Source organism: Mus pahari, chromosome 7, assembly GCF_900095145.1.
Source record: "Mus pahari chromosome 7, PAHARI_EIJ_v1.1, whole genome shotgun sequence".
In the NCBI taxonomy this organism is placed as follows: domain Eukaryota; kingdom Metazoa; phylum Chordata; class Mammalia; order Rodentia; family Muridae; genus Mus; species Mus pahari.
Genome location: NC_034596.1, coordinates 23873521 through 23900763, shown reverse-complemented (window position 1 = coordinate 23900763; position 27243 = coordinate 23873521). Strand labels below are relative to the sequence as shown.

General features: G+C 49.3%; 1 long non-coding RNA gene across 1 annotated transcript in view; it reads right to left on the bottom strand.

Moving 5' to 3' along the window:
- LOC115064413 overlaps positions 1 to 27243 on the bottom strand; it is a 92240-nt gene that overhangs the window by 63939 nt on the left and 1058 nt on the right. Inside the window, exon 2 of the long non-coding RNA XR_003844255.1 lies at positions 18695 to 18789. This is a non-coding gene — a long non-coding RNA (uncharacterized LOC115064413). The remainder of the gene's footprint in view (positions 1 to 18694; positions 18790 to 27243) is intronic.

Genomic DNA, 27243 nt, shown 5'->3' with positions numbered 1-27243 from the left:
CCTGGGCAGGCAAGCAGAGAAGGCAAGAACGGCAGGCGGACAGGCCCCCAAAGGCAGGGCTAATGGTTGAAGAGGTGTGTGAGCGGCCCAGGTAACATTTGGACAGGCTGCTAGAGTACCACATCTGGTCCTATGCAGAGTGATCTCCTACCCCAGGATGTCCCCACAGGTCAGCCTCCAGTGGTGACCTAGAGAAGGCCCAAGGCTGGACAATGCTGAGCAAGTGCCTGGCACACACAGCCATGTGTGGGCGTGAGGGGGCCACAGCATTGGCAGAGTGGGACCAGCACTGGGTCACACGTGCCACAAGGCCTCACTTTCCTCCTAGCTCCCTCCCCTCTCCTCCTGGTCCTTGTCATCTTCCTACAGGCAGGTCTCCCAAATCCTCATCTCACTCCTACCCTTGGAGCTCCCGGAAATAACCAGGCCACTGCGTTTGCTTTTGTATGTTTTGAAAACAAGATCTCATGTAGCCCAGGCTGGCCTCGAACTCATTTAGCTGAGGATGACTCTGAACATCTGATCATCCTGCCTTCTCCCCCTGGATGTCAGGATTACAGTTATGTAGCATCATGGCCTGTTTAGGCAGCACTGGGGTCTGAGCTCAAGGTTTCGCACAGACTAGGCAAATGCTCTACCAAGTAAGCTACACCCCTACCCCTCAGGGGCTTTAATTTCACACAATCACTATAACACACCAGTCTCACAGAACCCCTGCCAGGCTGGGATTGCTACCCCACTTTCCAGATGAAGAAACTAAGGCTGAGGCAGATGGATCAACAGGAGTCAAACCATCAGCGAGGAAGAGTTAGTTCTGATACCCAGCCTGACCAATAAGGAGGAGGCCAAAGAGAAGCTCCCAGCTCTATGGGCTTCCAGAGTGGCTCACTGCCCTCCTCCTGCTTGTCCACTGTGGGCTGGAAGAAGTTGATATAACTTCTTCAACAACACCTCAGACGACCATGAGGCACACTCAGTCTTGTAAGTCTGTTCTTGACCTCGTTTAGGGCAAGCTTTCTCTTGAGAGTCTAGTAAGGCTGGGGCTGGGTACACACTTGGGGCACAGCCATCCCTGACCTCGGAACCTTCCTCACATGCTTTCTCATATGCTCATCCTCCCAACGTCTGTGTGTGTGTGTGTGTGTGTGTCTGTGTCTGTGTCTGTGTCTGTGTGTGTATGTGTGTCTTTGTGTGTGTGGTGTGTCTGTGTGTGTGTGTCTGTGTCTGTGAGTGTCTGTGTGTGTGGTGTGTCTCTGTGTGTCTGTGTGTGTGTGTGTGTGTCTGTGTGTGTGTGGTGTGTCTGTGTGTGTCTGTGTGTGTCTCTGTGTGTCTGTGTGTGCCTCTGTGTGTGTGGTGCGTCTGTGTGTATCTGTGTGTGTGTGTCTGTGTGTGTGGTGTGTCTGTGTGTCTGTGTGTATATGTGTGTATGTGTGTGTGTGCTCCCTCCTCCCCCCCCCCCCAAAAAAAGGCCATCAGATTAGATGGGACTTCTTCCTCATAACCTCATTTAAACCCCATTTCTGAATGCCACTCGATGTTATTTAGGGTCGGGACTTGGATATGTGAATGAAGAGACACATTTCAGTCACCAACAGTCACTTGGCTTCAGAACTAGAATGTCTGACCCCAAAACAGATCTTCTGTCCTCACCAGTAGCCTCCCTCTGGTTGCTTTACCAACTGCAAGTTAGAGACACCTCCAAAAGAATCCAAGAGGCATTCTCTGATTCTTTTTTTTTTTTAAGAATTATTTATTATTATACATAAGTACACTGTTGCTGTCTTCAGATGCACCAGAAGAGGGCGTCAGATCTCATTATGGGTGATTGTGAGCCACCATGTGGTTGCTGGGATTTTAACTCAGGACCTTTGGGAGAGCAGTCTGTGCTCTTACTCGCTGAGCCATCTCGCCAGCCCTCTAAGAGGCATTCTCAAAACACACACACACACACACACACACACAAACTAAATTCCACCAGCAGCAGCTCTTTGGTTTGCCCTCACCCCCACCCCACTCCTACCTGCTGATGGGGTTAATGTCCCACTCACGCAGGAGTGGAAACTGACTGTCACAAGGCTACTTGAGGCTTCGTTGTTTCTATTTAGCTGCCCTTTGACCTAGGAAGATGGACATCTCTGCAGGAAAGATGAAGGTAAAAAATCCTCTTGATAGTCTCCCCTAGAAGCAACACCACCCAGAATTCCCTTATGATAGGACACTTTTGTATGCAACTTCAGAGAGAAAAATAACTGTTGTAGAAGACACTCCCTCCCCTACCGGCATGTGGGCCCATGCAAAAGCCATAAAGATGGCAGGTGCTGGCCTGAGATTAAGAGAATTCCGGACAAAAAGCACATGAGTTAGCATCTATGGCTGTCCCTGGGTAAACTCCACACAGATCAAAAATCTGTGCCTTGTGGAATTCCAGTCATAGATATCCTCAGTCAGTGCTCTGTGTCCCATGACCAGGAGTCACTGATCCTTTGCAAACAGTGACAATAAACACATCAAGCAATTTCTCTTCCTTGGGCTATCACCAATCTCAGCCTTGAATGTGTGTTTAAGTAGATTATGTGTGAATGGTTTTACAACGTGGAGGAAGGACACCTCGGGGGAAGCAAAGCAAGCAATCTTTCCAACCAGATCCACTTGCACGGTGACCATAAACACACACACTCAAATAAACTGAAGGGCATTTGATTGACCTCTGGGGGGGGGGGGGAGGGGGCTGTGAGAAGTTCCAGCACACCACAGGAGCACCTGTTGGGTGGAACGCAGGCCTCCAGCCATGATAAACTGAAGGTACTACTTAAAAACAAAGCAGGCCAGGTGTGGTGCATGCCTTAAATCGCAGCACGCTGGGAGGCAGAGGCAGGCGGATCTCTGTGAATTCAAAGCCAGCCTGGTCTGCATAGTGAGTTGCTGAATCACTGGTGTTGTGTGACCTCTAACACTCTGGATGACATTGGGCAGGGAATTGGTGGGAACTCCTCCATCTCTCCTGCATGGAGGAGAGAGATATTCGTTAGGTGCAGACTTCGCAGTCAGGAGGCAGAGGATGAGAGGGGGTGGATGTGTGTTCCCGGGCCTGTAGAGTTGAGTGCTGACCACAAAGGTCCAAGTGCAGTAGGACTGAGTCCCAGAGATCTTCAGCGTGGCGGGGAACGGGGGTTTACAGTGACTTGTTACCTATTTTATAAAGAACCAGAGTAGGGAGTTCTCAACACAAAGAATGATAACTGTTAAGGACCAAGGAATGCTGATTTGGTCACTGTAGGTTATATGCATGTTAAATTATCATACCATACATGCATATAATGGTGATACGTTGATTCAATATTTTTATTATGTTTCTTTAAAAACCTTTTAAAAAGAGATGATCATGTGGATCTCAGAAATAGTAAAACATAACAGTCACAACAGGAACTCCAGCAGCTAGGCCTTGCCAATCCAACCCAATCCGAATCAACGAATGTTCCAGCAAGGTAAATAATACAGGAGGGATCCCGCACAGAGCACCCTGGGAACCACCAAGGCCTCACTAGTTCCCAACTGCCCGTGTGACTCTTACAGTTTCTAGCAAAGAACGTAGACTGAGACTCTGGAAAGGTCAGTTCCCTGAACAAACACACGGTGATGGGGTTGGAAGTCATTCTTCAGGAAGTAAAACTGAGCTGGCCCCTGGGCAGAGGGAACTAGAGAAGAGAACTTGGGTCCTGCTGAGCCCGAGTGCCTGCTTCTCATTGCCCTGGTGAAGGAAGCCTCTGCCAACTGGCGCTATGCAATGACAGTTTAGCCGGACTCAGAAAGACAGAGGATGGAGCCCAGGGCACCCCCCAAACCTCTCCCCCTCGCTGCTCATAACGTGAGGATGTAATGACTGTCCTCCGGCTTGTTTTGGTTTTGGTTTTGGTTTATAGCTGGCTGGTGGTGTAACCCCAGGGACCCTGAGACTTCGTGCTAGCCAAAGCCATGCTCTCACCATGCCAGCTTTCCTTTTGCTGGCCACAGGAGGGGTTTTTAGGTCCTTACTGGTGCTCCTATCTCCTGGGTAGTTTATTTTGGCTCTGATCATGAACGGTACCTGAACATAAAATTACCCAGAACAGAAACTGCCTTTGTGCCTCTCCAGACACCATCCTTCCTCCTGGAGTGCTGGAACTGTAGCCTCAGGAGGAAATACTGGAATAGCAGGGCTCTGCTCACTCCCCGGGCTTCCTGCTGAGGCAGGATTCTACCACATTCTAGCTGAGGCACAGAGCTGGGCCAGTCAGTGGGGATCATAAAGCTTCCTGGGAAATATAGAGACATATCAGCACTCAATCTGGCATCGACCCTACCAGGCTTGTCATCCAAACTAGTCTGGAAGCTGAGGTATAGAGATCCCAAGTTGAGTACCAGGCTGGGCTCCAGGCCAGCCTGGGCAACTTGATGAGGCCCAGTCTGAAAAGACAATGAAAAAGAAAACCGGAACGTAACTGGTGACGCTCTGGAGGAGCGTACTGGCTCCAGATTTAATCCCCAGCCCCTGATCTCTAAAATACTTCTGAATGCTCACCATGGATTTCTTGATTTCTCCAAAGTCCCCTATTGCCTGTGAACCCAAATAAACTCTTTATTCCTTGAGTCGATATTGTCAAGCATCCCACAGGAAGGAGAAGAGCAATAGTTCCAGCAGGCTTCATTCTGGTCACATGAGGCTATGGGAAAGATCTATGTCCTCAGATCATCTGAGCTGACTCCAAGGGAAGGGTGCAGAGAGAACGACTGTCCTCAGACTCTCCGAGGGGGCGATCACTTTCCTACGTGCACACTTTTCTATGTGATAATAGCTCCAAAGTTGAACTCTCAAGCCACACTCAGAAAAGGCCAGCAGTCCCCTGGAAATGGGCTCCCTTCCAGAGTGAGGAGGGGGTGGCTCTTCTCACCCTGTGCGCTCCTGTCCATCAAAGGGCTCAAGCACAGCATGCAGAGTTGAAATGCCAGTATCCAGGGAAGCCTGGTGCCTCCCCCAAGAAATCAGAAACCCTAACAAAGTTCTGCTTTCTGCAAACGAACCTTCCTCATTCTGGTGGAAGCCTGCTTCAAACCTTCAGACGGAGATGCAGAAGCAACCCCTAAGCTCAATCTGTGGGCTCAATCCCGGAACACACTAGGGCTACAGAGTCAAAGCCAACCCTCCATCCCCGCCATCTTAGCTCCGTCAGTGACCTGGCCTTCCTCGTATTTACAATCAAGCTGCAAAGAGGCTTTTCTAAGGTGTGATGGAGAGGGTGTACCTCCCCAGTTAGCCACTTTGCAGACATATGGCCCACTGTGCCACCACTTACAAAGTGATTACTGGAGCAGCACAAACAGATTTTTTTGTTTTGGTTTGGTTTTGGGTTTTTTGTTTTGTTTTGTTTTTTGTCAATGTGAAGGTGTGATTCTCTCAGATTCTGTGAGAACACACAGACACACACACATATTTTTACCAACCCAATCTGTTTCCTGGCAGCTGGTGGCTGCAGGGCCTGGAAGGCAGCTTAGATGACTGGAGAGTCACACAGGTGAACCTGCTGAGCTCTGGAGGGAGGTGGAGCCCATGAGGTACGGCTCCAAAGCCCCCTGTCCACCGGGGACTGTGAGTAGCCTGTCCCATCTCCCTGCCTAGTCTCTCACGTATAACAGGAAGGACTATCACAAAAGCTCCTTGCACAGGGCTGGGCTCATCTAAACGTGAACCAACTCACGGTTGCTGGTTTAATTCTAGAATCCCTTTGAAATCAAAGTTGAGGCATGCTGGAACCCCCAGTAAAGATGAACCGAATTCCTCTGCTTCCCAAGTCCACCTAGGGCAAAAAGCATGTTCTCGTTTTTGCAGTGTAGTTCTATGGCATCTAACAAGGCAGCTCTCAGCAGACACTTGATTTCCAGATTTTTACTGAAACTGCGGTTTCTGGATCACAGTCCAAGTTGCTGCATGGGGGCTGGTGTGTGCACAGAACATCTCTGACATCACAGAGAATCCAGGTCAAGGCACTGGCCCTCTGCTGGGAGCAAGTGAGTTTCTGAGCCTCTACCAGACCGAGGACAGAGTACCTGCCCTGGGTACCTCAAACAGGTGTTGTGCACAAGCTTCAGACATTCTCTCTCTCTCTCTCTCTCTCTCTCTCTCTCTCTCTCTCTCTCTCTCTCTCTCTCCTTCCCCATCCCCCAGAGGCTACTAAACAACAGAAAAGAGAACCCTGATGTTCCACCTAGGGAGACCATGCCACTTTTATTTCCTGAGGACATGGCTCTCTGACTGTTCACAGTGGGAATGGATACATGGACTAGGACAGAGGGCACACACAGTTGAACTCTGAGTCAAAGCAGGATGAGCAACCATCTCACCTGGAAGCTACCAATCCCTGATGGGCAAGCTGTGCAACTTCTCCTGAGCCTGTTTCCCTGTGAGGAGAGTAGGGGAGTCAATTCCACAAATAAACTGGGGACAAGATAGTGGTAGGGACACTCATGACCTCCACCTGGTGGGGTAGCCTTCATCATCATGTCTGTTGGCAAGTCAGTCATTTTTTAATCGCCTCAGAACACCAGAATTTGACAGAAATCCTTCCCGCCCATGGAGCTGATTCTAGGTGTTTTGGCAGAGTCACCATGTCTCCAACAATCACACTTTTGTTTTTCTTCCTTACGAGAGGTAGGAGAGGGACTGTCTCTGTCCCCAAGAGCCAGACTTAGGGTTCTCGTTTCCTCATTTTTCCACTAAACACTTTTGAGGACCTACATTCTAGATGGAGAGGCAGACAATCAATGACAGGCTTGGTACATAAATAAGTTACGTAGTAGGTTAAAGATCACAGGGAGAAGAGGCATGAGGGAAGTCAAATGGGTGGGGAGGGCGGAGGTGGGTTGAACATTAAATGGATTGTCAATAAAGACCTCACTGAGGGATGAGAGCTAAAGAGGATGTCTGAGGCAAGCCCATTCCAGGGGGAAGAGAGGGCTGGGCCTGGAATGTCTGCAGATGTCTCCACAGCCCAGACTTCATTCCTGTGCCTTAGTCCTCCATTATGACCTGGGCACCTAATGGCATTCAAGATGGGTCCAAGCCTGCCCCCTGGGAGTCCAACCTGGCCTGGGCTAGAAGCAGACACTCTTCCCCAAGCTTCCCAGATAGTGTGTACAGCCCTGCAGGGCAGGGGCTTTTTGTCTTTATAGCAAGACCCTCTCAATGCCAGTTCTACTCTGGGGACTCAGGCTCGCATCCTGATCATACTGCACATCCAAATTCCTCCCGAGATAGGGTCCTTCTTTCTCATTTCAACAGTGGTCCAAGCCCACAGCCCGCTTCCTCTGGGGTGCTTCATGGGGGTCGGTCGTGCCTGCAGTTTCTCACACACAGCTTCTCACTCCAACCACCACTTAGCCGACACCTACCATTCCTCACTGTTTCGCAGGCCACTGTGTTTTCTGATGCTACCAGGAACCGTTGGTAGGACTGCAGACCGCCTTAGAAGATGCAAAGGCGTGGTCTGGTGGATACACAGGAGTTGGGAGTAGACAGTGTGGTGGACCACTGCAGAATACACGCCAAGAAAGAAAACAACCTCTCCCCACCCCTCACCCCACCCCCCACCCCACCCCCAAAAAAAAACTCTGAAAAGGACCACCTTCTCCTCCAGCACTGTCTCCAACCCTTCTTACCCACAAGCCCCAGCTCGGCGCGCCAGGCCCACTCATGCACACACAGTCCCTCACTGTCCTCCAAATTACTCAAGGAAGACTAGAGGCTAAATGCACACTCCCCGGAGACCTTAACCGTGTGACTAAAAAACCAGTATTTTTCAACGATGGCCAGCTATCAAATTATTTCCTCACATAAACTCTCCTGAGGAGCTACAGCAGGCAAGAAGACAGAGAAGTGGGGTTAGTCTAACTGAAGAGAAAGCATAGACTTCTCTGGGATACATCAGTTTTCACCCAGTCTAGCCCAGCCCACAGAATGTCCCTCAGCCAGGACCGAAGGACCCTCCAGTCATGGTACTAGGATCAGGGACATTATAGCTTGGCTAGGCCTGAGGCCTCTCCCATGGAGGGTGACTACAATGCCCTGGAAAGAAGCTGCTAGAACCAGAATAGGTGTCTGTCTGTCAGTTGGTCTATCTGTCTGGAGAGAACACGAGAAGATGCATGTATATGTAAGACAGAAATGTCAGTCGATGTGTAATTTAACTCTACAAGGCCACGGCCACAGTTATTTCACCAAATAGCAATAAAACTAAAAGATAAAAAGGATAGTCCCCAAATGACAAGGATTTTTTTTTTCTGAGCAGGGAGTGGTATGATAAAGTCCTTAGTGACCTGAGTCAGGCTCACAGCAACCTAGGCAGGTGGGCAAACAGAACGGATCCTGTCCCCCTCAGCTGCCCCATAAAATCAGTTCCCCAAGGCTCAGGTCAGGGCCAGGTCCCCATGCCCAGCATCGACCCTGTGGCAGGGAGTGGCTCTCAGCTCGTGGCGGATGGTTTCATATTTCCCCATAAGAGTGGGTTTTACCCTCAGTCCCAGTAAATAGGGAAGGTGAGCCCAGGCTTCCCTCGCCCTGGAAACCTCCGGGCTTTGGGATCTGCCTCGCAGACAAGCCAAGGAAAGAGAGTTTGGATGACTTTCTGGATGCCCCACAGTGGAATGAGGAACCATAAACTGGACTCCAGGTCCCATTGTTTGCTTGGCCTCATCCCACCCCAAGAGCTTCTGTGACGCCAGAGTCACCAAAGGCCATTCTCCTAGCAACTTCATTAGCAAGCCCAGGAAATGCCCATGATGTCCCCAATCGCCTTATTAACCAAGAAAGATCAGTCCTGGCCAGGCAGCCATGACAGTGGCCATGCCGGGGGGGGGGGGGCTGAGCCCCACGTGTCTGAGCATCAGCCAGGACATGGGGCAGCCTTCCAATGGGTGTAAGCCATAAGTAGGAACACGTTCCTTCCCCCATGATACCTGCTCTCCAAAGACCATTCAGAGGCCTGCTGTGCCCTGCAGGGCAAGTGAGCCACAGCCTGGCATCTTTTCAGCCTCTTGAGACTCATTCCTGCCTATGAGTACCGGGCATGCCCCTGAGCTAGCAACTGCCATCGAATAGCCAAATACAGGACATTTTCTTTTTTACATTTTTTTACTGAGAAGAAGCCTGACACCTGGGAGAGTGTTCATTGCTACCAATATGCTTGTATTCCTAGCAAACCCAGAACTGAAGATCTTGGCCTGACCCAACCAGGCACACCAAACCCAGATACCATCCAAAGGTCTTGAGGGTACCTGCATCAGGAAATGCCACCATGCCACTGGGGGAATCCCACCATTTCATCCCATGAAGTCTCTGGTCCCCTCTGTCTTAGTCTCCAGAGCTATCCCAACCCAGAGCAATAGAGATAGCCATAGAAAAGAGGGTGGTGAAGAACCCTTGGGTACAACAGAGTAGGCACCACAAAGCAAGCTCAGGGAGCCACCAGTCTAGCTTGTCAATATCAGGAGAAAAGGGCTAAGAGGGACGGCAGGAACATCAGTACAAAGTGACATGCTTTTAGGCTCCCACGCTTACTAATGATATGCCAGGCTCTGGGTGCAATGCCTGGCATCTTCTCTTGAGCCTTCTGATGTACAGTTGTCTTAGCTGTTTCACAGGTGAGGAACTGAGGCTCAGAGAATGTCTTAACACTTCCTACCAAAGAGTGATGGAAACCATTGAGAGAGAGGAAGGCAGGAATCATGGGACCAGCTGGGCGACAGGCAATCCTGTACTCTAGCCCTGTGTAGTGCAGTAGGGTCATTCCTGGGGCTTCTTCACGCTTCTCCCTCTGAGAACAGGGCAGGGAGGCAACCTAAAGTCTGTCTGGAATCACAGATCGTGTGGGACCAGGAGACACCAGCTTCATAAGCCCTGCCTAGTGGGCAGCCGTCACGGCGGCTTCGCTTTGATTACATTCTATCCATCAGAGGATCGGAGTTACTTGATTTTCCTGTTTTCCTTTTGCAAACATGAGGCCTCTAATTAAATCTTGCTCTGAAATATGAATTTCCCACAATTCCATTTAACTCAAGCACAACCCAGAAAGATACAGAAACCAAAGCCAGAGCACCAGCAATAGCTGGTCATCAAAGCATATGAAACCGGGGAACCAGCCACGCTGGGGCAGGATGACTGAGGGGCAGGTGTCCTATCCATTAGCGATGGAGGAGATCCATGCTTTGGGGACCTTTAAGAGGGGACCCCTGTTGCTTCTCGTGAGAGACCCGATGGATGTAAGCCTTTGTGGACGTAAGCCTTTCGTGTAGCTTCATTTCTGTTCTGCTGGGGTAGGAGGGGTTCCTTTGGCTTATGATTCCAGGTTCATCTGTTCAGAGAAATCAAGTAGTTGCCTTGTCATAGCCATGGTCAGAAGGAAAAAGAGAATACAAGTGTCCTTGCGTGTGTGTTGCTTAGGCCCAGCTAGCTTTCTTCACTCGTAACTCAGAGTCTAGCCAATGAAACGGCACCACCCAAAATTCAATGGGTCTTCCTACCTCCGTTAGCTGCCAAGATAACCACTCCAGGTACCTGGCCCACCTGATGCAGAATAACCCTTGTCTCATGACTCTAGGCTTTGTTGAATTGACAGCTCAAACTGCCCATGTTCATATCTCCATAAAATTAGGACCATGTCCCAGCAACAGCCTTTGTCAAACTCATCTATGTCTGAGCCAGTGTAGCTCAGTGTAGCTGGGAGGTAAAAGCCTTGGGAGGCCCACCGAGGTTACCAAAGCACCAGGACAAACTCAAGCTTGTGCCTTAGCTCCATGTCCCTTAGGGGTGGCTATGGTTATCTATCCAATGTGAGCTCCAGGACAGAAGTGAGCCTTTGCTACCACAGCAGCCTTGCATGACCACTGAAGAAATATATGGAGATGACAATGTCCATAACCACACAGGTAGAATGAGTCAGCCCCCAACTATTATCCCTGAAGAACAGATGTTTAGGTAAAATAGATGTTAGGGTAAAAGTAAGGCATCAGCCCTTCTTTTTAAAACTCTGGATTTGGGGCTTTTTTCTTGATGTGAGAAGAGCTATCCCAAAGATAAAGATGACACTTGAAACCCTGGCTCTTGTACCTTTAAGATGCTCCACCGGTGAACAAACCTTATGGGGTTGCAAAGTGCTGCCTGTCACCTCTGGGTTTTTTTTAGGTGTGTGAACATCCAGAAGTCAGCATGGTTCTAATTTCTACTTGGCACTTGGTAGCATGAATTTTCAAAATGAGAAAAGTGTAAACTTCAGATCTCCCTTTCTTCCCAGCTCCATAAGTACTAATATAGAAGCCCCTGGAGGTCTGCTCTGTCTGTGAGTGTGAAACCCCAGCAGGTACTGTCCCTGGTCCCTGTTTCAACTGGAGGACCGTGTTCCTGTAGCTTCTGCCTGGGTCAGGGAGCCAAGCCATCAATATTCCTAGAAGACCTGTTCTAACAACCCACAGGCTCCTTCCTCCTTACCTCCCAGAACTGCCTCCCGACTTCCCAGGGAGAACCTGGCCAGTGTGGCCCTCCTCACTGCCCATGGGCACCTCTTCACTGTCTAGTGACTCCTGGCCATCCATTATGAGTGGGAAGAATATCCCCCTCTACCTCCCAGGCAGCAGAAGAACCCAACCCCATGGACAGTGTGTTGGCCTCATCCCCCACTTTATAACTTCTAACCAACGTTCTTAACATGCCTTCCCAGCAAACCAAATGCTTATGATATTTAAGCCAGTAAATTAATGTCTATGAACCATGGCAAGTGGCCAGGAGCCAGAGAATAGTCCACTATATGTCAGGGAGTACTCCATGACTATAGTCATATCCTGCTCAATGGTATTGATTAAATTACTTACAGAAAAGTTCATTAATAAGAGTCTTGGCACCTGTCTTAGGGTTACCATTGCTGTGATGAAACACAATGACCAAAAGCAAGCTGGGGAGGAAAGGGTTTATTACTTGGTTTACACCTCCACAGCATAATTCATCATCAAAGGAAGTCAGGACAGAAATTCAAACAGGGCAGGAACCTGGAGGCAGGAGCTGATGCAGAGGCCACAGAGAGGTGCTGCTTACTGGCTTGCTTCCCATGGCTTGCTCAGCCTGATTTCTTATAGAACTCAGGACCACCAGCCCAGGATGGCCCAACCCACAATGGTCTCCCCAATCAATCACTAATTAAGTAAATACTCTACAGGCTTGCCTACAGCTTGATCTTTTTAAAGAACGTTTTATTGATTCTTTCTGATTTTCACATTGTACACCCCAGTCCCACTCATCTCCCTGTCCCTCCATAACCACCCTCAGCCCTTACAACCTCTCCCATAAATAAATAAGTAAATAAATAAATAAATAAAATAAAAATAAAAAGATAAAAATAAAAGCATCTCTCCATAGAAGCTACAGTGTAGTGTGTCACAGAGAATACCATTTTGTCCCGACAGCTTTACAATCTTGATGGAGGCATTTCCTTAGTTGAGGTTCCCTCCTCTAAGCTGACTCCAGTCTATGTCAAGCTGACATAAAACCAGCCGCCATGGCACCTATATACTTCTTAGACCTTATTTATTTTACCCTCATGGTCATTTTACGGGAGTCGAAGGCACAGATGATACACATTACTAGCCAGTGCCTCTGTGAGCAGAGTACCCACCTCTCCTTCATCTTCACCTGAAGGTTATTTTAAAGGGCTCTGGGCTGCTGTTAGTATTAACAGACTTACTTTTTGTTGTTTGTTTGTTTGTTTTCAAGACAGGATCTCACTGTGTAGCTCTCACTTTCCTGGAACTCACTATGTAAACCAAGCCAGTCTCAAACACTCAAAGAAATCTGCTTGCCTCTACCTCCCTAGGACTGGGATTAAAGGTCTGTACCACGATGTATGGCTTAGACTTGTATCTGTAAGGACTCAAGAAATGGGACTTTTACATTAAATAATAGGGTAAGTGGGAATAAATGGGATTTGTGTGCAAGTTCTACTTATTTCAAACTGAAGTGCCCAGTTTTATTTTTCTGAAGACATCGACAAAAAGCTATTCTGGGCTGAGCCTACATGTGACTGCCTTCATCCCTCATGAACAGTATGTTCTAAAGCTCCCCATTCACACCAGTGAAGACTAAGGTCCCCCAAAGACAGAGAAGGACCTCTCAGCTGGAGCAGAGAGGGGCTTGGGAAGCACCTTGGGACTAGGACCCTTTGACATGGAAGTAGGAAGGTAAAGATTCTCCCAGATGGCCTGTGCCCATTGTGTCCTGTGGTCTCCTCCCCCCACCCCCCAGACATCCCAGAACACTTATTAGCACTTAACTGTGCTCACCCCCAGCCTCACAAAGGCACCTTCACAGGATCACAGGTTCTTTTCCTGATCCTAGTGAATCCTTCACACAGAATTAACAAGCTCTCCAAGGCAAGCTCAGCAAGCCCAGGCCAACCATCCATGACACTTGAGTAGCCCTCAGAGGCTAAGGTATTGAGACCACTAAGGTATCACCATGGCAGGTCCCACCTCATGGAAATTGTCTTCTAGAAGAAGAGAGCAAGGCCCATACCTCAACACAGCTCAGAGTCCAGTGGCTAATTGGGCCCCTCCACCCCGCACCCCTGGATTAAGAGAACCAAGTGAGACCATCAAGATGGGTCACTCTCCATTGCCTGTAGCTGCATGGTCTCGACGTTGCCAGAGCACCACCCAAATCCTTGTCCTCAGCCCACCCCCACCCTCCACACACACACAGCACCTCTGTGCAGGCCTGGCCCTTTTTCTAGGTCGCAAAGGATCATCTCCTATAGGAGCCCCTCAAGTCCTCCTCTCTTCTCAAAGCTCAACTGCCTTCCCAAGCCTTCTACCACCTGGAAGGAATCGGCTGGCCTTGCCTATCTTTGTTCCTCTTTGTAACTGAACAGCAGAACCCCTAGGTCCCCCCCCCGGGGGGGGCACCTCATGCTGGAGCTGGCTCTCTCTGGCATCAGTAGTCCTTGAAAGGTATCCTTTCTTCTACAGTCGACATCACAGGCAGAAAGTGTCTAGACGGGCTGGGCCACAATGCCCTAGCCTAACCCTATGAGAAAGGGCACTAAATTTCCTTACAGCCCAGGTTATCCTGGGGGCTCGAGTGAGGTGACCAAATAGAATAATAAATAATAAGATAGTGTGGATGGGAGCGCTGAGGGGTCCCTGAGGGCCTCCAAAACTCAAGCACCTTTCTCTGAGAAAGCAGTAACACTTAGACACTGACCCAAAGAAAGGACAGTAGGCCATTTAGGGTAAAGATGCAAAAGAATGTCTGGAAGCCTGAAGCCAGGACACAGACTCTCTACCTCAGGCTATGTGGGGAAGGGACAGAATTGGACAATTTTGCCTTCTGGCACCCTGCAGTCCAGAGAAATGAAGCCCACTGGGTACCGGGGTACCACTGGTCAGCATCTCACAGGGACTTCCTACCCCAGAGCCCAGATGCTCCCAGCATAAAGACCTTAAAGAATCCCTCAAACCACAGACAGCAAAGACTCACAGCTCCCGACCTGTAGGGAAAGGATGGCTCGCTGACTTTTTAACAGAAACCACAAGCTGCCAAGGTCACCAAATAGGTCCTGGTGGCCAGCTGGATTCAGAAAATCCCCTGAGCCAGAGACACAGCCTAGGTAGAGGACTCCCGCGCTGCCTATGTAGAAGCCCTCATCATTTTGCTCGTGCCTTCCAGGAGTCCAGGAAGTCAGGGCAGAAGACGGGACTCATACAGGAGTGGGAGGTGCGGGCATACTTCATGATTCAACTACCCTTTCCCATTGCCCGACCTCTGTGAGCCTCAGTTTCCCCACTGGAGGAGAACGAATCAACCCTGCCTCACCAAACACTGCTCCTTCCCCTCACCTCGGACTCTCCTCATGTAAAGTGAAGCCGAACTGCTTTTCCTAACCATTTAGTTTCCGGTTCTGGCAGTTTCCAAAACTCAGACTGTTTGGGGCCCACAAGCCCGAGCTTCCTGTCATCTTCCCTTGTGGGTCACATACCAACGGGGGCAGGAGGGGGTGGAGAGGGGATAGAGTCAGCTCCAGGGACCCTGCACCAGCCTGGACCAGCCACAGTAGCACAAATAGTTTAATTATTAACTCTTTCCCGATCGCAGCCAGCCTCCCACGCACACGCCTGGGATTCTAACCCCTGCATCTCGTTCAACGTAACCCCGCCGCCCACAGGGTGAGGACCAGCGTGCTTGGCTCCTGAGTCACAGCTTCGTGGAGCTTTTCCTTCCTTCCAGGGTTTCATGGCCCTTTCAGGAGAATCGTGCTTGCTTTGTATATCGGCAACGACTCCCTTTGGAGGCCATGTCTCCGTGTCATCATCTCTGATCCCCCTTCCTTCTTCTTCTTGCCTCGGTCACCCGCCAAGTCCCTGGTTCTCAGTGTCATGACTGTGAACAGCAGTGCTGGACTCCCAGCCTCTGACTGCCTCTAAATGACTCCCCTCTCTTGAGGACCCCAGTGCTTGAGGAAATGCATGATTCTCTTCTCTCCCCCGGGTACCACTGTGCCACAGGGTTGACCACGCCCATCATCCTTACTTGTCCCTTGACGAGCAAACCTTCTCCTGTCACTCCTCTACCTTTGCCGTCTTATTTCCAAAGCTCCTTACCATGACACCAAAGTTCAGGTCCCTTCTTGTATTTAACACCAGTGGCCTCTGGCTCCAGGTTCTGCTCCCTTCTGGTCATTCCGAAGGTCCCAGCAAGTAGGAGGTACATCACCCTTGCCTCCCTGATCACACCTGACCGGTCTCTCCATCTTCAGTACCCACTCTTCTGGCTCCAAACCTTGGCTGTGAGAGTCACACCTCCCTCCTGGAGATCTCCTTGGCCCCATGTTGATTTCCCTTTAATCATCAAAGCTGTGTGCCTCACTCCCCACAAGGCCCTGCAACTGAATGGACAGCAGCATCTTCCTTCCCTCTGCACCATTCCAGGATTCACTCAGGAAAGGCAAGCCAAGCCCCTCTGTGGATGTCTTCTCTGGGATGCTGCAACAGATAACTGTAAACCAAGTGGGATTAAAACAACAGGAGCCAATCGCTTCGTAACTCTGTGCTGGAACTGCCAGGTTGGGGTGTCCTCCAGCCTGTGCCTTGGAAGGTCCAGGAGGAGACCCCTCTTTACCCCTTCTCAGTTCCAACTGGGCCAGCACGCCTTGACTTGTAGGTGCACCATTCCAAACTCTATTGACATCTCTGGGTGGTATGATCTGTGTGTGTCCAACTCCCTCCTTCCTGTAAGGCTACTAGTCACTGGGTGAGGGCCCAGGCATGCCATCTCCTTCTACTTACATTGTATCTGCAAAAACTCTATATCCAAATAAAGCCATGCTTTCAAGGGCAGAAGGTGAAGACTTGGATGTGGCCATTCGGAGGAACATGGTTACACCCATGTCACCAGCCGTTGGTCCTTGACATTCTACTGCATCTTACTGGCCTGGTTTCTGGGACATGGAAGCTCTGAAGATGTCGTGAAAGAAGCAGGCTGGAAGTGGGCAGGGTCCAGCACGGACTCTTGGCCTTTCCCTTCTGAGACCCATGATGCATTCTTACAGGTAGAACTTGATGCCTCTCCCCCTCCTTCTTTCCTTTTGTCTCTCTTCCCCCTCTCTCCCTTCCTTCCTCTCTCCTCTCTCTTCTCACTCCTCTGTCTCTGACTCTCTCTCTCTCTCTCTCTCTCTCTCTCTCCCATCTCATCACACTGAGGTGACAGTATGGGGCCAAAACCTGGTATGTGCACTCCTAGTTTTTGTTTTGTTTTGTTTTGTTTTGTTTTCAGGGTCAGGGGGCAGAGGTGAACATTTGGTGTCTTTGTATATTGCTTTCCACCTTGAACAGGGCTCTCTGTTCAAGAACCAGAAACTCCCTGACTCCGCTGACTGGTCAGAAGCCTGACTCTGCCTCCCCAGTGCTGGGATAACAAGTGATTGCCTGGCTTTTTACTGGGTCTAGGGGATCCAACCTTGGCCCCATGCTTACCCAGCAAGCACTTTGCTCATAGAGCGGTCTCCCAAAGCCCTAAGACATCACTGCAGATATGCTGCTTTGTAACATACAAAGATCCTCATGAACCTTATCAGTTGCTCTAAAGTAATGAAGAACCTCGGTGTAGAGCTTTTTGTGGAGCCCAGGAAAACAGAGTCTGAGTACCCAAGCCCACTGACACAGGATCCTGAAGCAAGCCAAGCCGCCCTCTGTCTCAGTGTCTCCTCTATGAGGTGTGAGCACACAGGTCTGGGTGGGAGTCCCTAGAGAAAGGGCCACAGCAGACCCTGGGCTATTGTGTGTTCATTCCTCTCAATTCTCCCAACTTCCCCTGTTTTGTGCAATGTAAATAGAAATCACAGAGGCAATCTGAGCCCAATGTGTTTACATTGTACAAAACTGAAGACCCTTAGACTCCTGGTAGGAGACGTCAAGGCCAGAAGCATTCTCTTCTGAGCTAGGGGGTTTGGCTCAGTCAACAAGGGGCTGTTTGCTGTGTGTTATCAGGGACCTCCAAGGCTCCATAAAGCCTAAAGTTCAGCTCTCCACCCTGAGAAGGCAGAGATCAAGGGCCTCTTTGAGGATCAATTACTCAGAACACAGAGGGGCTCACAGAGGCCGTGTGCAGTTAAATAGAAAACACGGCTTTCTACCAGTGCCTGCATCCTGTCCCCCGACCCCCAGGCTCCCCCACGCTCAATTCCAATGAATCTTAGTCAGGCTACCAACAGCAAATGCATGTCTCATTAGTGTGAAGTAAGACAGCTGTGAAAATGTCACCAGAGACTGCAACTTTGAAGACGGACATTGCATTCGGTGCCCATGGAACCCCTCCCCTCAGCTTCTGCAGGGCTCTCCCGCCTCTCTCTCCCTCACCCTCTGCATCTCCCTCACCCTCTGCTTCTCTCCACGCCTGCAGCTTTGCTTTGCCTGCATCCTGAGCCTTGATCTCTAAGCAGAATTTGGGCTTCTTGAAGGCGAGAGAAACATAGCTGAGGAATTCTTCACTATTTACTTCATTTTCCTGCATTGCTGGGTACACTCCCTCCCAGCCCTGTGGCCCATCTAAGACCCAAATAAGGCTCTTGTTAGTACAGATGAGAAGGAAGAACTCTTTGGAAACAGGATCTCTACAGGAAGGTAGCCATTCAGCCAATGGGAAAGGACAGTGCAGTGCTGGGCAGGACTCCCTGGAAAGGGCCTCAATTACTTATCTTTTTTCTCACTATGGTTCACCCAGTGTCTATCAAGGTCTAACTCCGCCCACTCCCCCATTCACTCTAACAGAAGTGGGTTCTCTTTTCCAAGTGGCCGAGTCGTGATGGGGTTTCCCATCCTCATTGCTGTTCTTCTCATTATACAAAAGTAAAAAAGTTTCCGGAGTGCGACATTTCCCAAATCCCAGGGCAGGTTCCAGGGAATAGCAATAACAGTTGGCCAGAGAATCTCTTTAGCCAGTCTCTCCTGATTCTCCCTGACAAGGATGGGGAAAGCCACCATTTGCACAGTGTGCATGTTAATAACCTGTGGTACAACATAACCCTTGTCTATAAATACGATGTAATATGACACACTATATATGTATAAACTTAAATTTATTTTTCATCTAAGTATGCTTGTGTGCATACACATTCACATAGGTACTTACAGTGATCAGAAGGAGGTACCAGTTCCCCTGGAGCTGGAGATATAGGCAATTGTGAAGAGGGGGAGCTGAGAATCAAATTCTGGTCCTCTGTGGTCCTGTGAAAGAGTAGCGAGAGCTCTTAACCACTGAGCCATCTCTCTAGCACAAATGTACACACACGCAGATGCTCGTGCCTGCGGAGGTCTGAGCTTGATTTAGGGAATCAGACTCAACCATTCTTCTACTTTATTTATTAAACAAAGGACTCTCAATCAAATGCGGAGCTTGCCATTATGGAGGATCTGACTGAGCAGTACATGTGTGTTATATAGAGAGACCTTTAGATTACATACGTTAACATGTGTGTTTATGTTTTATAGAGAGAGATCTATAGATGTGTGTGCGTGTGTGTGTGTGTGTGTGTGTGTGTGTGTGTGTGAGAGAGAGAGAGAGAGAGAGAGAGAGTTCCTATCACAAAATATTACATGTATACATGTGTTCAAGCACACATGTCCCTAGCATGAGTGTGGAGGGTCAGAGGACAACTCCTGGGAGCAGGTTCTGTCCCTTCACTCTGTGGGTCAGTCGGGGCCTCTCTATTCTGCATCCTCTGGTCTAGCAGGCCACGAGCTTCCCTGTGGTTCTCCTACCTGTCTCCCACCCCACTTTAGGTGTGCTGGATTACAGATGCACACCACCACATCTGGGTTCTGGGTGCGGAAACAGGCCTGCACAGCCAGGGCTTTTACCCTTGAGCTACCTCCCTGGCCCACATCTAGATCATGTCGTTAATTAGAGGAGTTTATTTTTAACCCGATGCCCCTAATTTCAAAGGAGAGCAGGGTATGGTCCTTTTCGATCCACCTAGAAAAGGTTCAGTGTTTCCTCTCTGAGCTTTTCTGGATCCCAGCTTCTCGGACACTTCCCCACCCCCACTTCCACCCCCCACCAAGCTATGCTTGCTTCTCCTCAGCACTGAAACCCCTCCTGGAATGGTTTACCTCTTTCCCTTGTGATGATGTAGAGTTGCCTGTACTGCTTCAGACAGCAACCCACATGACCTCATGTAACTCCCCAGAAGGGAGCCCCAGAAATCAAATCCAGGAGCCCCAGAAATCAAATCCAGGGCATGTGTGTGTGTGTGTGTGTGTGTGTTACCTCTCCTCATAAATTCCTCAGTTTTGACCCAAATACAAGGGCTCTTCTCAGCTCTCCTGAGGCTGTAAGCACCACATGGATGCTCCCACCCCACTGCCTGAGCTAGTGAGGTCCCCACATCTCCTCAGTATATCTCTTCCTGTTGGCTTCACACAGATCCCCCCCCACACACACACACACACCAACATCCGGGCTAGCTTGGGGCCCACATCTCCTCAGCATCCCCTCTGTCATCTCTTTTAAGGTATCCCTCTTTAATGTTCCAAATGGGCTGCAGTGTCCCACACTCTGCCGGGCTATTTTCTTAAGGCCTGAGAAAGAACCAAGTTACTTTAAATAGGATGGTTTTTAGCACTTAAGGTGGGGAGGGAACAATGGAGAGAGAGCTGCCATCTTTGTGCACTGAAGCCTGCAGGAGGAGGTTGGGGAGAGGTGGGGGATGGGTACCACCGCCCTCTTCTGCTACCTCCCCTCCCACTATGTCCAAGACTTTCCTGGGAAGTTAGATGACTCTGATGCAAATTGTGTCTGTCTTCTGTCGGGGGAAGCGTGTTTATCCCACCCTGTGGATCCCAGGCTAGACCACAAGATAGCATTAATAACTGGGGTCAGTTCCAAGAGGAAGAGGAGCCTGATAGGGAGTACCTGCTTCCCCTACAGCACACACATCTATCAGGATGCTGAGGAAGCGATATTTGTCTTCAGGGAATGTTCTTCCCAATTGCTTCTGTGCCCCTGTCTCCTTGGGTACCAGATCCTTAGCACCAGTTCCCAAGCCCACATCATAGCACCGTATCCCCAGTGGTACCACATTGTACTGTGTAACCAGATACCGACCATGAGAACCAGGGGATACAGCCAATCCTGGGGCAGCTGCAAACCTACACTTCATTCTGGGCTGCTGTTTCCTCTTACCAAGAGGCATAGGGGCTAGGGAGATGGTTCATTGGTTAAAGAGCTTGATCACAAAGCATGGTGGCCAGAGGTCAGAGCCCTAGGACCCTGAGTAAATGCTCGGCAGGAGTGGCAGCCTCTCTGTAATCCCAGCCTGAGGAAGTAGAGACTGGGTGGGGAGGGGGTGTGTGTGGGAACCCCAGAACATGCTGCCCAGACAGATTCTCCATATTGACAAGCTCGGCATTTGATTGAGAGTCCTTGGTTTAATGAGTAAAGTGGAGGAATGGTTAAGTCTGATTTCCTAAATCAACCTCATATCTCTGCAAGCATGAGCATCTGCATGAATACCCTTCTACGTGTATCTACACACACACACACACACACACACACACACACACTTATGCACGCACTCACATACATGTAGAAACATGTATACCCACGTGGAGAAGACAAGAAATTAAAACTAAAACAAGGCTTATAGGCTGAACTTATCAGTGCCCATGTTTCAGTCGGTCTTCCTTCCTCTGACACAAAATCTCCCTTGGCTCTTGCGGATTTTAAGTTGGGACGATCTGTGGTATGACCATGTATGCTTAAAACCAAACAGAAGTTTCCTTTTCCTCTGCACAGAGTAAAACTCAAGGGTGTGAAAGGACCCAGGAAGCCCCCACCACCACCACCAAGCCCATTCGCCAAGCAGAATGACCCGCATTAGGCTGTACATGCAGCAGGCAGCTTTTCTCCCTTAGAAATGGCTCACCACAACCTTTAACCAAGTTCCCCAAGCCTGCATCTCAAAAGCAGAAAAACAAAACAGTATTTCTAAAGCCTAAGACTCAGGAGACATAGTCCTGCTGCTAACCTGGGGGAGCCGAGGACGTGGAGAAATTTGACCGAGTTCTAGCTCTTTGCTGCTTCAGTGGACCAGATTTTCTTGATTAATAACAAAAGGTTTTGTTGGGATCAGGGCTGTTTCCCACCATCGCTAGGCAAACCCGGCAACACACACCGTGTGCATTAACATTTCAAGGCGCCTCGTCCTAAGGATGACCAGAAAGGTCCCTCTGTGGGCCAAATCTACTTTGCCCCCCTTGTGACATCTGTTCTAACTTTTAAAGAAGAAGGACACCTAGATAATGGCAGGGTGCCCTTTGATTTACACTCCTGGCCCTTCAGACACCGGCCCCAGCCCACACCTGTAAGCTTCTCTTCCTTTCTGAAGACTGAGAGAATTCAAAATTCCCATAGAACTCAAGAAGCGGTTCTGAACAAGTTGCTGAGATTTTTTTTTTATAGTCTTTTTCATGGTTTCCTAATGACATTATCAACTACGTCTAAACCTCACAAAATTGGGTTTTTAAATTTTGACAACAATCTTTGAAAATTTTGTGGCCTCCGATGTAACTGCACTTCAGCTCGGATTCTTATTACCCCCACCCCCACGCCACCCCTCACCCACTTCAGCTCCGATCTTACCCTCCCCCAGCCCCTCCTCACCCCACCCCAGCTAGTTTTACTTTTGGTGAACAAGGAAATCAAAGTGCTCTGGCCAGGCCACTGAAATATTTATACAGACACAGAGGAAATGGGCAAGTAGCAGAACTCGAAAGAAAAGAAGAGGCCGGTGGATGTCAGGGCCCCTCCCACCATCTGTGCCGAGACCCAGGGCCCCCTTACATTGGTCGTATCCGAACAAAGCTGAAGGCAGATTCCAGCCGGCTTTCCATTCACTATTCACAGAGGGGCCCATCCCGTCCATATGCATTCAGCCCACTGCTGGGTTAAATCAGCGCCTACTCGGGGATTGACATGGTAATGAAGTCATGGTCAGATCCCTGAAAAGCCCCCCAGAGGTATGCTCCTCTCTAACAAATCCACCCTTTCACCCCATTGAGGCCTGGAAATTATCTCATAACATGGCAACATCTGTGCACAGGATCCCTGACAGGAGCCTGGCCTGCTTATCCCCGAGGCTGTGCCTCCCACACTGGCTCACAAGGAGTGAGGCCAGACCCCAGCATTCTGGTGATGGTGCTCACTAGCCCCACGACCCCTCCCTCTTGCCCCTTCCCACAGCCTTTGTGTCCTCCCATGGGATCCTGGTGCTAAATGCCAATGCTTGGCCTTTGCACACTGGGGCCTCGCCCTGCTCATTGTCAGATGTTAAAGGTAGAGGCAAAGCTAACTTGCTTCCTATAACTAATGGAAACCTCTTATAATTACCCCAGCAAGGAAAGCCAAGCAAAAAATGATGGGGTAGGGGTAGCTAATGAATTTTGCTCAGACTCTAGCAAATGGCGTTTGCTCCACCAATAAGGAAGTGTATTTGAACTCAGTTTGACTGGCACAGGTCAATAAAATGCTCCTCCAGAAAACAGTGCTGCCATGGTCTCTGGGCCAGCGTTATCCGCATCGTTGTGTGTTCAATGGTTTCACTTAATTTAGTTTGACATTTATGAACTCTTGGTGGAGGAAAGATGGGGATTTCTGGGTTCCATTTGCTCTAACTTCACCTGACTCTGCACACAGAAAGGGGACAGAATAAATGTCACACGTGTGGCAAACAGCTGCCAGACCTCCCATGGAGGACGCTACTTGGGGTGTAGGGTGGGGGTGGGGTGAGTCAGGTTCTTTTACTGCATTCCCAGAGCATACCTGAGCACCAGGTTGGGGGGGGGGCAACATGAGACAAGACATATTTTGTTTTGCTGGTGTTTTTAAATTACATTGATTGATTGACTGGTTGAGTGTAAGGGGGGCGGCACATGCCAGGGTGAACATACAGAGGTCAAAGGATGGTGTCCATCAGTACTCACCTACTCTAGGAGACCGAAGGACTGAATTACAAGGCTTGCAAGCAGATGTCTTAGCCCACTGAGCCACCACACTGTCCCCTTATTTGTTGTATTTCCTTATATCCAAATGCAAACAATTGTTTGGATAAAATGTGCTTGTCTGGACATTCTCAGCTTGCAAGGGAATGTATAGAATGGTTTTTCCCAAAGGGACCCAAAAAAACCAGTATAGTTTATATGTGAGACTCTCCCGGAGGCTCCTGTATTTGGTCCTTGGCTGCTGACACTGTTTTAAAAACCATTAAGAAGTGAACCTTCCCAATGGAAGCAAGACTGGGTAGCACAGGCCTCCGTTATAGCCTGGTTCCAGTTCTGGCCAGTCTTTGTCCACTTGTTACCCTTGTTACCCTCTGTAACAAGAACTTGACTTTTGCCCTTGCTACAGTGCCCCTCCCCTACCATACCCACCCTGAATGACAGACTGTATCCCCTCAAACCATAAGCCAAAATAAACCGTTGCTTCTATCAAGTACTTCATATGGCAAATAGAAATACAGACATCACCTCTGCATTGCATGGGAATAGAGAGACAATGTCACGGTGACACCAGCTTTGCACTAAGCTCCCTTTGCCTCCTTCAACACTGCGCTTAGAGAGACTCCGCAGACTTCTTGGTGTATGGCAGCCACACTCACCTGGCCTCCTCCATCGGGATGAACCTGTCACCACCCCCAGCTGCTCTCTGTCCACCCCTGTGGGTCACAGACTCTGAGATTGAAAGGCTTCACTCCAGCCCTGTCTGCCACTTCTCCGTGGAACTGTGGATCAGGTATGAATCGAATAATTTCCCAACCCCCAGTGCCTTCCAGTACAACCTAATTTAAGGCAGTGCTCAGGGTGGTCCAGGTCTACCTGACCTAAATCCTTATAAGAACGGGTAACTTTGACACAAATGTGCTAAGGGGATAAAATTGCAAGAGAAGACAGCTATGAGTAGCTGGGGAGAGAGGCCTGGACTGGTCCTTCCTCACGTTTCTCAAAGCAACCATACTTGAGCTCCCACTTCAGACTCCAGAACCTCAAGGCAATATATTCCCATTTACACATAATTTGAGGTACTTTGTTGCAATAACCCCAGAAAGTTAGTGTAAATGTAAGATCTGAAGGGCAAAGGGGTCTGTCCATCTGGTCTACCATCTCAGCCCTATCCTGGCTGCCTAGCATCCCAGATACCCCTGTTCAAAGACAAGCTTCCACATCCAGGGTCTGAGCTGCCTTCCTTGGTACAGACTCATGGGCAATGACCCCACTGCTATGCACACCTGAGACCCAAAAACTTCTCTAAAATAGCATTTAGAGAAGTCTGGGGAAATGGCTTTGGTTTGAGGATGGTCAGAGGTCACTCACAAGGTCTTTAGGGTCATAGATGGCCCAGAGGTAGAAAGGAAGGGGGAAGAATATGGACCAGAGCCCCCAGGGACCCCATAAACTCAGAAATGGGCCCTTCTCACATCCTGCATCCCAAGGAGAGTTGAAAGCAGTGTGTCTAGAATAGTTACCTTCATCCCTCAGTTTCCCTTGACAACCTGCCTCCCCAGGCTCCGCAAGTCATTAAAGCTTGTCTTTTCTCAAATCACCACTCCCTCAGCTAAACACTTTCAAAGCCATCAAGGTTTTGTTTCCTTCACGATAGGAATGCCCATCACTTCGCAAGAAGCCTGCTTTATAACAGCCCATCTCTGCACTACTGTCACGTCAGAAAGGCTCTTTGCCCTTTAACAGTTGAGGCGAAGAAAACTGAAAATGTTCACAGGCTCCTCCTCCTTAGCTAGGGCTCTCACTGGCTTCTTCACAGAGTTTCACTTGTATTTCTTGTACTTTTATGTTGAAGTGAGTCAGTGTGTGTGTGAGTGTGTGTGTGTGTGTGTGTGTGTGTGTGTGTGTGTGTGTGTGTGTAAAGAGAGAGAGGGGAATATATACCTGTGTGTGCACACAAGTGTGTGTGTGTCTGTGTCTGTGTGCACAGTGTATGAGTATGTGTGCTTTGTGTGTACACGCATGTACACACAGATCATTTGGCAAGAACATTCCGCAGCACCGTCTTTTCACTCTCTGTTGGTATCTACTCCATCCCTGGCATTCAGGGTCTCCTCCAGCCTCTTTATTGCTCCAATATTCTCACCTCAGGGTCTCTGCCACTTCCTGCTGACTGCCTTCCCAGGTGATCACAGCAAACTCGCTCATCTCTTGTTCATCCAGATGCCCCAGCCTGCTAACAAATCTTTGTTGGAGGAACTGGGTACTGTGGTATCTTCAGTCTGCCCCAAACCCTCTCTCCCTCCTCTCCAGCCACTGCTTTCCCTGCCTCGCCCTTCCTTGGTCTTCCAAACTTCCTGTTTTGAGCAGTCACCTTTACATTCTTCCCTGTCCTACAAGGCCAATGGAGACCTGACCCCATAATCCTTGGAACATGTGGAAGTCCCCAAGACACACAGACACAAAAGACATGACACTCTTGCAGCCAGGGACTTTTTTTCAGTCTTACAATTTATTGATACCATCAACACTGCCCTAGCATCTAATAATTCCAATTTTTATTTGTGTTTGTGTATGTTATATTTTGTGGTGCTGGGAATCAAACATGCTAGGCAAATGTTCTAAAAGTAAACTCTTCCCCAGGCCAATAGCTCCACTCCATAAGTAGATGGAGTGGCTTCTGACCATTGTCTAAGAAAGCCAAACAAAGCAGTGGAGCCAACTGTGAAGAGCTGGCCTTGAGGTGGGGGCTGTACCAGGCCAAACATGGGGCTAGTCAAGGTGAGCGCAACGGGCAGGAAGATGGGGGGTGTCCTGGAGAGGAATTGTCTGGAAGGCTTAGCAATGAAGGGCACGCTTGAGTAGGCCCTTAAAGGAGGAGACTCTCCATGCAAAGAGTGAGAGGCAGAGAGACCCGGGGACAGCCAGCAAAGCCACGCAGAGAGCTGGCTGGGCCATTAAGAGCACTCACTTACACAATTAAAAACAACGAATTCATGAAATTCTTAGACAAATGGATGGATCTGGAGGATATCATCCAAAGTGAGGTAACCCAATCACAAAAGAACACGCATGATATACACTCACTGATAAGTGGATATTAACCCAGAAGCTCAGAATACCCAAGATACAAATTGCAAAACACATGAAACTCAAGAAGAAGGAAGACCAAAGTGTGGATACTTTGATCCTTCTTAGAAGGGGGAACAAAATACCCATGGAGGGAGTTACAGAGACTAAGTTTGGATCAGAGACTGAAGGAAGGACCATCCAGAGACTGCCCCACCTGGAGACCCATCCCACAAGCAACCACCAAACCCAGACACTATTACAGATGCCAACAAGACCTTGCTGACAGGAGGCTGATACAGCTGTCTCCTGAGAGGCTCTGCCAGTGCCTGACTAATACAGAAGTAGATGGCCATAGACATCCATTAGACAGAACACAGGGCCCCCAATGAAAGAGCTAGAGAAAGTACCCAAGGAGCTGAAGGGGTTGGCAGCCCCATAGGAGGAACAACAATATGAACCAACCAGTATCCCCAGAGCTTCCTGGGACTAAACCACCAATCAAAGAAAACACACAGAGAAACTCATGGCTCTAGCTGCATATGTAGCTGAGGATGGCCTAGTCGGTCATCAATGTGAGGAGAGGCCCTTGGTACTGTGAAGGCTCTATGCCCC